At 36.8% G+C, this 13042-nt stretch overlaps 1 protein-coding gene across 2 annotated transcripts in view; it reads right to left on the reverse strand.

Annotated features, from left to right (window-relative positions):
- PRKD1 (protein kinase D1) overlaps positions 1–13042 on the reverse strand; it is a gene marked incomplete at its 3' end in the record, with an annotated part of 322889 nt that overhangs the window by 92938 nt on the left and 216909 nt on the right. The gene's annotated exons all lie outside the window — the stretch shown is intronic.

A 13042-nucleotide genomic window follows, 5' to 3' on the forward strand; every position in this document is an offset into this window, starting at 1 on the left:
TAACCCCAGGCAAAGTCAGAGTCTATTCCTCCTCCGCCATAGCTTTTCAAGTTTTTTTCACTCTGAAATGAGCCAAAGCCGGGCGTGGTGGCGCACGCTTGTAATCCCTGTGCTTGGGAGGCGGAGACAGGAGGATCGCGCAGGTTCAAAGCCAGCCTCTCTGGCTTAAGAGACTCTGTTTCCAAATAAAAATATAAAAATGGGTCTGGGAGTGTAGACCAGAGGTGGAAGGGTTTCGAGGAACCCCAGTACCACCAATCAATCAATCAATAAATAAGTAACATGAGCCAAAATGCTAGAGGAAAGCATACATGAAGGAATAAGTAACCCAATTTACAAATGGTATTAGTTAAAACTTTTTGCTTTTTCTCTTCCTAAGTGAACAGGAAAGGTGTTAAGAAGTATTCCTAAAAGAAAAGTTTGGTGAACTGAATAATGAATCTGAGCAGGACCACAGGGACGTTGGAGGGTAAGTATAACTGGGAGACATTAGATACCTGAGAAGCCTCTTTTTGGAGAGATAGTGCTGTTGGAATTCTTGGACAATAAAGCAAAGCGTTAAAACCAAGCTTGTAAGTAACCAAGAAGCCTGTTCACCTACATGCCACCCAGGGGGATTTAATGTGCTTACTGATGAGCCATGGACCTCATATAGAAATGTACTTCAGTAAACTACTCACGCTGTACGGCATTTCTTGTTATTTCTTATTGTTCCATATTCTATATGGTACTCATGTTGAATATTAAAATCCATTTCTAAAATTATAGTTTTCCACATGGTATTTTTATGGTATTAGAGAAGTGGCTCGTGCTTTTCGTGATTGTTCAAATCAAGAAATAGAAAGGTACAAAGAATTGAAAAACCAGGCCTTCTGTGAAAGACCTAATGGACAGGGGTGGATCTTTGCAGACCCATTTGCAGGCAGAGCTGGAGGCTGAGGTTGCTCAGTGTAGGGGGCAGTGAGCCGTCCTGAAGGTCAGGAGTGTTTGAGGAAACACTGCCATGACTCAGTGCCATCTCACTCAGTCATCATGATGAGCCTCAGTTTCTCATACCGAAAAAGAGAAGATTTGGCGGATGATGGCTTTGCCATTTCCATAAACATCCATCCGCTAATGTTTGAACAGAATTGTGTAACCGATTTCAAAATGTTTTAGAACAAGAGAATTTGGGGGAAAGCCTTTCTGCCTTCTTTTCTCTTCTTCCTCCATTGAAATTAGCTTGGGAAATTGCATATTATATTCCCCGCTTCTGGATTCACCATATTATAAACAATGCTTGTTCTAGGAGTCAGTGAATTAGGTGTGCTTTGGGTATCAATCATCTAATTTTGTTATTGGTTCCACATTGATCTAATGTGTGGGATACTAAGTTCTCTTTAAAAAACAGTCCCTCATTCTCAAGTATAAAATGTGTTCTTAAAATATCAGAGAAGATAGTTAAACACTTTGTGCCAGCCACTATCTCCTAGCTTCTCTCCTGAACCTTAAAGTCACCCCTAAGGACCAAACAATTGTGACAAAACTATGACAGTAATCAGCTGAAATCAGTTGAACAATTATTGTAGTTTTCAAAATAAGGAACACTAGAATGTGACAATACAAATACCAAGCTGCATTCCGACATTTTTGGAATTAATTAGGAAGAATATAAATAATTATACTAAAGATTTTCAATGACACGGCCCCCTCCAATTTATGTCAGGTAAATCTGTTTTTTCATATGCTGAAGGAGATTAACATTCATAAGCAGTTAGCACCCTTGACTTATGTTTAAATGCCATATTTCTAAAGTTCAATTTTAATATTCTCCTGTTAATTTTAGAATAATTAAATACATTTTTAAAATAAAACTACCAAGCATGGTGAGGTTTTACATCCATTTGAAATCAAAGCACAACATCCATTCATTATGAATTTACCTGTTCTGCACCCTGGGGGAAATCAGCATTAGCTGAGTATATGCATGCCATCGTGCCTAATCACAAAATTGCACTTCAGAGATAATCACTTAGAACAGGAAAACAAAGTGAATGCTATAATTCCATTTCATTTAAGTTTTGGAATCAAAATGGACGGGTAAGAATAGGAATATTAAAGTGTCTAGAGAAGAGAACAATGTGCTATCTGTCAGCCTGTCATAATCAATCAACCAACCTAAATTAGAACCATATGAGAGGGCAACACACAAAACACAACGGGCCCCTCTATTGGTATTGGTGTCTCTTTGATTTTCTCTATTCACAGTCTATTGTTATTCTCCTGTACATAGGAGAGGAGAAAATGACATGCTTTGCTTTGTCATTGAACATTCAAAACAGGTAATTGAGCCCCAAACCCTAATATAATCAGTAGTTCTTTTAAGGTACATCATAAATTGTTGCATAAAGTTGAGTAAACTGGTTAGCAGTACAGAAAGAATGAAGACTCCAAAGCATAATAGATCATCTCTGCAGGTCAAAAATATTTGCGTAATAATATAATGTCATATCTTCCAAGATTTTCATTAAGAATTTTATTGCAAATTTTGGCAACTTGTGAGAAGCATTAGTTTTTTTCTGGTGATGACCAGTGGGACTGACAGGATAGAAAGAAACAATGCTTCAAGCTTCACTTCATCTATTTTTCCCAAGCTACCTAAAAGGCAGATACTACCCTTATTCCAGGCGACACATGAGAAAACTGAGATTCCGAAATTAAGGTACTAGATGAAGTTAGGTAACACAGGAAGTAGATTCAATTAATCCTCACAACAGAATTATACAAACTCTCTCTACTACTATGAGTCAATTTACCATATTTCTTTAGCCATTAAAACATTATGGGTTATAAGGCATGCCTTTGATGCATAACTTGGAAAGAGTAAATATATTCCACTGTCCATTATAAAATGCATCCTTATGTCAGATATTAAAAATTTTGAGAGAAATAAAAGATCCATAAAGTATACAAAGAAAACATTTTAGTTCGTGATCAAAAATTATTTAATATGTGTCTACCTGAACTCCCTATTTTGAAATCATCCCCTTCAATCAAACTGAAATTAAGAATAACTGGTTTTTGAATTAAAAAATAAAAAGTAAAATATAGTTTACTATATTTTAAATATATTTTAATATATTTAATATATTTAATATATTTATATTTTAAATATAGCCAGTAGGAGCTTTGTGTCCTGAGGATAACCAGTGTTGCCACACTGAGTAGATAAATGTTACCCAAAGCAAAACATTTTGAAGTTCTTCAGCTCTGAAGCTTTGTTATGTAAATAGTTTTTGCTTAGTATATAAAATACTGAAAGTAGCTTCTGGATACCCGTCCTCCCACACAAGTTCACAAATTCACTATTTTAAAGTAATTCTGTGGATTAGAAAAACAAACAAAAATTATTAAATTCACAAACACACACATTTTATTATTAAATAGCTCACACACACACACACACACACACACACACACACACACACACGGCACAGAAAAATATAACCAATACTCCATTGCTTAAGATATTTCAGTTGTGGAATGATGACTACTTAAAATTAGTTTGTTAGATTTGTGAAATCTCAGATCATTGAACGGTCTTTAAACTGACCCCCTGATGTTCTTCTGTAACTTTTACTTAGTAGCCATAGCTCTCAAAGAAATCCTCTAAGATATTTTCCTGTCTTGCTGAAGTCAGCTAACTTAGGCAAAGCATATAGTTGATTTGTGTCATGTTTTAATAATTTATATAAAGTCTACCAGGTAATACAGTATATGTTGGAAATAGAAACAATGACTAGGTGATGATTATTTGTTGTTGAGGATTCAAAATAAAAAATACAGCCGGGCGTGGTAGCACACCCTTGTAATCCCCACGCTTAGGAGGCGGAGACAGGAGGATCACGCAGGTTCCAAGCCAATCGCGCTGGCTTAAGAGACCCAATTTCCAAATAAAAATATAAAAATGGATCTGGGAGTATAGCCTGAAGGTAGAAGGGTTTCCAGGAACCCCAGTCCCACCAAAAATAAAAATAAAAACAAAGACAAAAACAAATGGCAGTCCCACAAATAATAATACAAAGTACAGAGGTGGGAGTACAGAAGAAAGGTAGCCGAGTGTTCCTGGGTCTGTATGGGAAAGCTTCACTGAGGAGAGGTACTGCATCTCAAAGAATAAAGAGTATTTTGAAAAGTAGAGATTGGGATAAAGAGAAAGCCTTTTTATACAGTCGGGGATTTTATTTTATTATGAAGTTTATGGTATTACCTACCTATCCTTTGCAATTATTGTGGCTTTTTGATACTGCAACCTGACTGTACCATCAGATTAGTAACCAAGAGCGCAGGTGACTGAGAGGTGACAGGTGCAAGCTATCATAAAATTAATCCACCACATATCTACATTGCTCTCCTCACTACCAATATTCAATTTCTGTACCTGGGGTTTAGTCCTATTTTCCTGCTTCTCCACTGGCCCCAGTATCTCCAAGTCATCTCGGTATTAGATTCCCCATTTGGGAAACTTTCCTTCAAATTAGTCATACATTCCAAAATTTGTTATTCCTGGAATCATCTGGAGCTGGAAAGGCCCCACAGCTCTCCAACAACAAGAAAAGTCAATGAATTCTTGTTGAAACACTTGTACCAGTTTGTTTCAGATGGACAAAGAAACAAGAGCGTCGCCGGGCATGGTGGCGCACGCTTGTAATCCCTGCGCTTGGGAGGCGGAGACAGGAGGATCGCGTAGGTTCGAAGCCAGCTGCGCTGGCTTAAGAGACCCTTTTTCAAAATATAAAATAGGTCTGGGAGTGTAGCCCGGAGGTAGAAGGGCTTACAGGAACCCCAGTACCACCACCAAGAAAGAAAGAAAGAAAGAAAGAAAGAAAGAAAGAAAGAAAGAAAGAAAGAAAGAAAGAAAGAAAGAAGTAAGTCTCCAGTGTTGACTTAGCATCTGACCAGAAAAACATTAGTGAGATGCAGTAATGGTGAACTCGGTGGACTGTAAATATATTATTTCAGAGATAATAACAGCCAAAAGGAAAACAAACAAACAAACAAACATAAAATGTATTTATATATGCTAACTAGGCAGCTCAGAAAGCTCTGGGAAGCCAGGCATGGTGGTGCACACCTGTAATCCCAGTATTGGGAGGCTGAGACAGGAAGATTGCAGCTTTGAGAGGAGCTTAAGCAACTCACTTAGTGAGACCTTTAGCAATCTATTGAGACTCTGTTTCAAAATAAAAAATAAAAAAGATTTGGGGGTACAGCTTAGAGGTAAAATGCCTCTAGGTTCCATCCCTAGTACCACTCCCCCACACACACAAATAAGTAAATGCATGATCAGAAGCTCAAAACAAAACAAGATGCGCCCAGCGGAGTGAAGCAGCCTCTCAGGCCAGATTGATTACACTCAACAGTTTTCCTAATAAGGAAGAAAAGGGAGGAGGTAACTAGACACACTAGCTCTGACCTGTTCATCTTCAGAAATGGAATGTGTCAGTCACAGAAGGACAGCACAAAGTCAGGCTGGATGCAGAGCTGGCTCTGGCCAAAGACCCATTCCAGGAAGGCTAAAAGACCTGAAGTTCCATAAAGCTAAAACAGAACAAAAGGCGTTTCAGCTGTGTTTCATGTAGAAAAAAACAAGGCAGATAGAAGCCTGACCCACAAAATAATAATGGTTTAATGTTAACAAAGAAACAAAATATGCTGAACTATTCAATTTTAGCTTCCTTTCTATCTTCACTGGCAAAGTGGACCATTTTTAAATGAAAAAAGGAGGAAAAACATGTTTAGGTGAGAAAATGAAGAATAGAATAAATTGAACGGATCATTTAAAATCTAAGGGCTTCAAATAAATTTTAAATAGACTGCAATAAATTATATATGAGGGTTCAAAAGTTTAACCAAAAGCCATATATAGATTTAATATAATTCCCACCCCAATGCCAAGGACATTATTCATAGATAACAAAGCAAAACAAAACAAAAAGAAAAGCAGTCCTAAAATTTATGTGGTAGAATAAAAGACACAGAATAGTCAAAGCAATCCTAAGCAAAAAGAGCAATTCTGGAGACATCACAATATCTGACTTAAATTAAACTACAGAGCTATAGTAACAAAACCAGCATGGTAGTGGCATAAAAACAGACACTCAGACCAATGGAGCAAAACAGAAGGCATAGAGAAAACCCCACAGAGACACAGTCATCTGATCCTTGACAAAGGTGTCAGAAATATATGTTGGAGAAAATACAGCCTTTTTAGCAAATGGATCTGGGAAAACCAGATACCCAAATGTAGAAGAACGAAACCGAATCCCTATCTCTCATCCTGCACAAAAGTTTACTTTGGATCTTAAGAAAACATCTGTATCAATATTCTACCAGAATATTTTTGGGATTAAGAAAATTATTCTACAGTTTTTCTATAAGACTAAAAATGTTCTAGTAAGAATAGAAACATATAATAAGTAATAAAAATTTGACCTTGTTTTATATCAGAGATTCTATGAAAATATTTATATATGTGATACATGTATGAAAAGAGATCAGTAGAAAAACATAATTGATAACCCAGAAATCTACACCATGCATGAATTTAAAATGATAAAATAGATATCATAAATTAGTGGATAAAGAAAACATAATTTAAAAATAATTAGCAATGAATAGCAATATAGAAACTGGGGAGGAAATATGGTTTAGAATCTTATCTCCTATCTATCTTAGACTAATGTAATTATTGATGAATAATTCAAGTTAAAGAGAAATAACCCCCAAAACTGAGAAAAAGTAGAAGAATACAGAGTGAATATTTGTCCAAATTCTGGATAAAAATAACTTAGAGAATAAGAGAAGTTCATAAATCTGCAAAGGGATGTAAGAAATCCAGTGAGAAAGATTCACTAGTATGAGCCTGTAGCAGGCACTACTGGTTGACTTGCCCAACAGTCATATAGGAGTCTCATTTCCTTTGTATTGTTACAATAGACTTATTTATAACAATTATATATTCAAGGTCACAGAAAGCTAATTGTGTTTAGTGCTTAGAACATAGTTACCAACATTCAAGGGGAGATACCTAGGCAATGTTACATACTTAGGCATGCAGGTGACAAGGCCTATTAGGACAGTTAAGAAAACTAGCACTCATTTCTGTTCAAGATGAAATAAATTATTCTACTTTTCTTTAAATCAGAAGCAAGCAGCATGATAGTAGAAGTGCTCGGCAGCAGGGTGAACCCCTGCTCAAAAAGGAGAGTAGGATCTACTCGTGAACCCAGGGAGTTAGAGTTATCACGTGAGGGATCCATTCTTTCTCTCCCAGGAAACTGAGCTCTGTAATGGCTGTAGAACATCTGCTTCAGAAACAGCAGTAGTCTCTGCCAGGAAGAGGCAGCCAAGGTAAATAGGCTATAAAATATACACAATTACCATTTGTCAATTACAATAAATTCCTCCTATAGCTTCCATGGTGTACTTATATCTTGAAGTGTATTAATGCTCAATGCCATCCCTTACCAGCTTATCTGCTCACACCTAACATAACAGATTGTTGGAGGACAGCGACCAGAACTTCTCTGAATATAGGCACATATTAAAGTGGTCAGTTAATACGTGTGCTAGGATAAATCCATACCTTTAAAACTCATAGTGCCTATAGGTCTAAATGTCCACATTTCATTAAGTCCTAATAATCTGTACATGTAGTATTTCAAGTTCAAAAGCAGAGCCCATCAGAGTCATAATTTAGATTATATTTTTAAAAGTTTCTAGCAGTGCTAGTCAGAGATGTCTTTGTTGGTACCTTTGGCAACAAAGGCAGTAAGATGTAGGTAATGATGAAAAGTATGGACAAGACAGGTCTGGGCTCTACTGGGTGATCAGGGGTAGATGACTCCACCTCCCTAAGCCTCAGTGAACCTCCCTAGAAAGCTTGCTTAGGGAAACTCTCACAGTTGGGCTATGAAGAAGACACAAAGTGACCTGCACTGTCCTTGGCATATTAGTAGAGCATCACAAAAAAGTTCTCAGCAAAATAACTAAAGAGGCCGGGTGTGGTGGTGCACGCTTGTAATCCCCGCCCTTGGGAGGCAGAGTACTACCAAAAAAACAAAACAAAACAAAAAATTAAACGCAGTATTAACATTGAAGTTTGACTTGACTTTGAATCCCAGTTGTTACTAATATTATTTATAATAATCACTGTCATGCATATGAATATTAACTCAGGGGAACACTGCTTTTTATGTCTACTACCAGTCCAGGACCTATAAAAAACAGAGCCTTTAAAAACTATTATTCATTCCTTCTACTGTGTTATAAAAAATGTGTTTCCACTCCAGAGGAAATTGCTTTTCTATCCACTGTTCTGGTTAACACTAATTAAATGGAGCTAAGTCCATTGGGCTGCATCTAGTTCCTTCTCTAAAATGAATCAATTAGCAGTTGGGAATTGCAGTGGGGAAAGAAGGGTCAGCATATCCTGATGTGACTGAATGACAAATGCCACAGCTGGAAGGAGATTAGAGAGCATCTCAGGTCAAGAAAGAACATAAATTGTTGCCCCATGTGTCCCACATAGAGGAAAATGAAAATTAAGTAAAAATGTCATGGAGTCAATTCTAGCTAATGAGTGCAAGCTCGGCAGGCCCCCTGAATAAAGGGAAACAAAGGTCAAGTCTGTTTCTTAGAAAACTCCATCATGTACACGAGACTTTATACCTTTAAAAGGATAATGATCTCATTTACATGAGGAAAACCAGCATACAAATTACCCTTTGGACTTCTTGCAAAAGGCTAGTAGACAAAGACTAGTTACAGTATTACACGGAAATATTCCGATGGGCAGCAGGGTTCCCAAGAACAAATAGCATCGCCGTTGTCAAATACAATCACACATAGACAGGTCGGCCGAGGCCAAGGTCCTACATGCATTATTACTACAGCTACAAGCTCCTTACAGTCACAATCTCCTTTTCATAAAAAAAGAAAATGTTTTCTTGGTGGGGGGGGGTCATGAACAATAAAAACTTTAAAAGCTGTGAAATCCACTGGGTGTTTCCACTTCTAAAGAAGCAACAGTTCCAACATTGCTGTTTTATCCTGTGCCTGTTTTTCAGGAACCTGCTATGTCTTGGGACACAATTAAGAGAGCTTGGTTTGAGGGACCACCTGGAATCTCTATGAAGAAGGAGGCTGACTGCTTCAGTTGGTCCACTATGGTTTGTTGAAATAATATTGGTTTATTAATCAAACCTCTGAGTTTATGATTTTTAGTCAGTGTTCTGATCAGATATAGAATTGCCCCCAGAAGAGCTCGTGTATTAAGCTCAGGGTTAATATAGTTAAGTCATGAGGGTTGTAATTTCATCAGTAGATAAATCCATTGTGTTAGGTTTATATGGGTGGAAATGTAGGCAGGTAGGGCATGGCTGGAGAAGGTGCATCCCTTGGGGTGTGGCCTTGGAGATTATATACGGCCCCTGATCCTCTTACTCTCTTTTGTGTCCAGACTCTATGATTCAAGGAGCAGAGCTTGTTCATTCTTCTGTCTGCTTTCCCTGCCATGCCTTGAGATCCATAGATCCTGGCCTTCCATACTGAATTTCAAAAGCACTGTAAGCAAATACATCTTCCTAACTTCAAGTTGCATGGTCAATTTTACTGGCATACAGCAGTGAAAAATGTTAAGGCAGTCAGGTCATATACTGCTATGTAGCTTAAGAGCATCATCATTGAGATGTAGAACACATCTTATTGCCATTACCACCCCAAATTTTCTCTGCCCCTTTGTAGAGACTCCCTTCCCGCCCCCTCCCCTTGCAACTACTGATTTATCTTCTGCAAGTGTCGCCCTTTGAGTCTAGCTCCTTCAACACAAGGCATTTGAAAGGCACCTATGCTGTAGTGTGAATCTGCAGTTCAGTCCTGTAGTCACTTAGTTGTGTGTTTCCTTTTGTCAATAAGTGACAGTTTGTTCATCTTTTCACCAGTTAAATCCTTGCAACAGCTTCAGCTTCAGCTACTGTGATTTATGGAGAAAACCAGAATCCAGGTTCTGGAGAATAACTTATATAGATCTGAATCTAGATCTATAGATGGATATTCCAGGTAATCATATCAAGCACAAGTAAGTGTTGTTGTTATTGGTTTAGTGTGTGTGTGTGTGTATGTGTGTGTGTGTGTGTGTGTGTGTGTGTGTGTGTGTGTGTGTGTGTGTTGCTACTGGGGATTAAATTCAAAAGCATTTATGCTCTGTGCTATACCCAAGTATTTTTTACTCTCATTTTGAGACAGAGACAAAGTTGCTAAGATTCTGACAGTCTCACTAAGTTGCTGAGGCTATCCTTTAACCTGTGATCCTCCTGCCTTTACAGTACTGAGGTTAGTGAGTGCCATAATATCTGGTTTCCAGTATTTCTATATCATTTTTTGTGGCATATCTTATTCATAAAATAATTTGGTGATTTTGTATTGTGTTCTTATAAGCTTGTGGGTACTATTTTTATCCAAAATTGTATTTAGGATTTTTATAATCAGTAAACAAAAATAAATTATCATTAATTTTATGTGAGGTAGACTCTGATTTGAGATATTCCTGGGGCTTATGAACAATTTTGCCAATAACTGAATGATTTCAGAGTTTATTACTTTACACATCTACATATCAATAAAATGTTGTTCAATCTGCCTAGCAAATAATAAGCACTCAAAGACATTAGCTTTTCCAGTAGTAGATATGATCTATGGTTTTCTTTCCTCTCTTTTCATATACTGTCTTTTCAAACTTCAGTATTAAAATTCTCTTACATCTGGATAATTTATTGGACAAAAGATTCTACATTTATGTGTTCTAGAGCATATTCTGCTTAAGTGCTTCATAAAATTTCACATAAAATTGCCTGAGATGTTCTCCTTTATTTGGAAGATTGGGTGGGAGTTGGTACATTTTATGTAAATTTTGCTTCTATCAAAAAAAAGGATGGATGTGTTTGTCAGAGAGTAAGAAAGAACATTTTAATAAATTCTAACAAAGCACATGATGTGTGTAAACTTTATTATAATACAGTTCGATACTTAATTGAATTTACTTGTATGTCTGACAATTATGGATTTTCACATAAATATGCAGATTTAAATAAATAAAGTGTGAATATTTGAGTCAAACATAATTTGTGTACATTTAATATGATAATCCTCATCTTAAATCAGAAAATATTACTTGAAATGATAAGTAAGCATTAAAATAAATACTAAAAACAGAGGACAATTTTTATTTTAATTTCTAGCTTTAGATAAGCTAAAGTTTCCGCCACTGTTAAAGGCTGCTTGCTCATCAGAAGGCCATGTGGCAGGAGAGAAAACATTTCCTTAAACTCTTTTTAGTAATTGTCCTAGAGAAAGTGATAAAGGAAAAAAATATAAAACTCAGATACCAAGCCTCGTGCTACATTCGTTTCAGAAAGCTGATACAAAAAAATAAAGCTAAATATGGAAATTTAAGATGGAGAAAAATTTATTTGATAATAACCAAGAATAGATTAAACATGTACCATATGGCAATTGTAGCCCATCTTTCTAATGTGTGCTATAAACATAACATTAGTACAAGTGATTCTGAGCAAAATGTTCCGAAAGGTGACTTTGCCTGCAGGATTATTACATTCAGTAGAGCTTTCAAGTCATTTTCAAAAGCCATTGTTCTTAGCACTCTAAGATTATATCTGGCCTTCAACATTTTTTGGCTCGCTCTGCATTTACAGTAACATTCTCTGGATTATATCAACACTCAGCGCGATTAAATCAAACAAAGACAGCATCCCCCAACCTATTTAAAACAAAGTAGTACAAGATTCATGATCAACCTGCTAGGGTCTTATATTCTAGCTGAGGACAGATGATAACTGTGCCAAGCACAAAACAAAACAAATAGGTCAAGTGGACAATAGCGCAGTATGTAACCAATCTAAGCAGAGGATAAGACAGAGAATGGATAGTTCATTTGAAATTAGCCCATAGACTGGTTTGGTTATCTCAAGTTGAGGCCCTAGAATGCAGTTAGACATAGTTTGGAATTTTAAAAAAGAATGCTAAAATAGCCAGGTATGATGTCACATGCCTGTTATTCTAGTAATTGGGGGAGATAGGAGGATACAAGATATGAAGCCAGGTTCATCAATTTAGTAGATCATGTCTCAAAATAAAAAAATAAAATAAAATGGGGCTGGGGTGTAACTCAGAGGTAGAATGCCCCTAAGTTCAAATCCCCACCACCAATAAATAAATAAATAAATAAATAAATAAATAAATAAAGGAAAAAATAAGAAGAAACCTCAAACAACAGAAACTAATGTAACTTAATTTCATTAACAATGCCACATATGCAAAACAGCAGAAAGAATTTATATATAGTTTAAAGAAAAAGTAATAAGCACTCATGGTACTCCTATTCAACTCATGAAAAAGGGCATCTTATTGTCTTTGAAGCAGCCGTATAATTTCCTCCATGACTAGGGGATTAAATAGGAAATGCAGTGTTTTGGTGAGATTAGTGGAGTCATGTCCAGGAGACACAGAAATAGCAAGGACACTTTGGAAACTAAAAAGAATCCTGTGCACTTGGAACCAGGAGAGGAGCAGTGGGAACATAAGAAAGAAAACCCTGCAGTACACTATCTTAAAAGTACAGGAAGGCAAACATGACTCCATTTGTTATTTGTTTTGCTTGTTTCTTTCTTTTTCAGAGTTGTTTTAGTTTGGCTTGTTTTCTGCACAGATGATACAGAACATCGGTACCACTACTAGAAATTCCAGGAATGGTCGGAAGGGAGAGCCCATGTTTTAGACCCATGGTTAAAGTGTGGAAACTGAAACAGAAGAAGGAAATGCTCCATGAAGCCGAGGTGAAGGCAGGAGTTCAAGGAACGGTTCCTGAAAAGATGTCTGTTAATTACTTTGAGATAAGATGGGCTGTCTGAGAAGTAAGCCTTAGAGAAAAGGGTTAAGGTTGGAGGCTAGGAAGTGAAAAAGGAAGTAAGTAATTGACTGATTA

The sequence above is a fragment of the Muscardinus avellanarius genome (genome assembly GCF_963383645.1).
Source record: "Muscardinus avellanarius genome assembly, chromosome: 12".
In the NCBI taxonomy this organism is placed as follows: Eukaryota; Metazoa; Chordata; class Mammalia; order Rodentia; family Gliridae; genus Muscardinus; species Muscardinus avellanarius.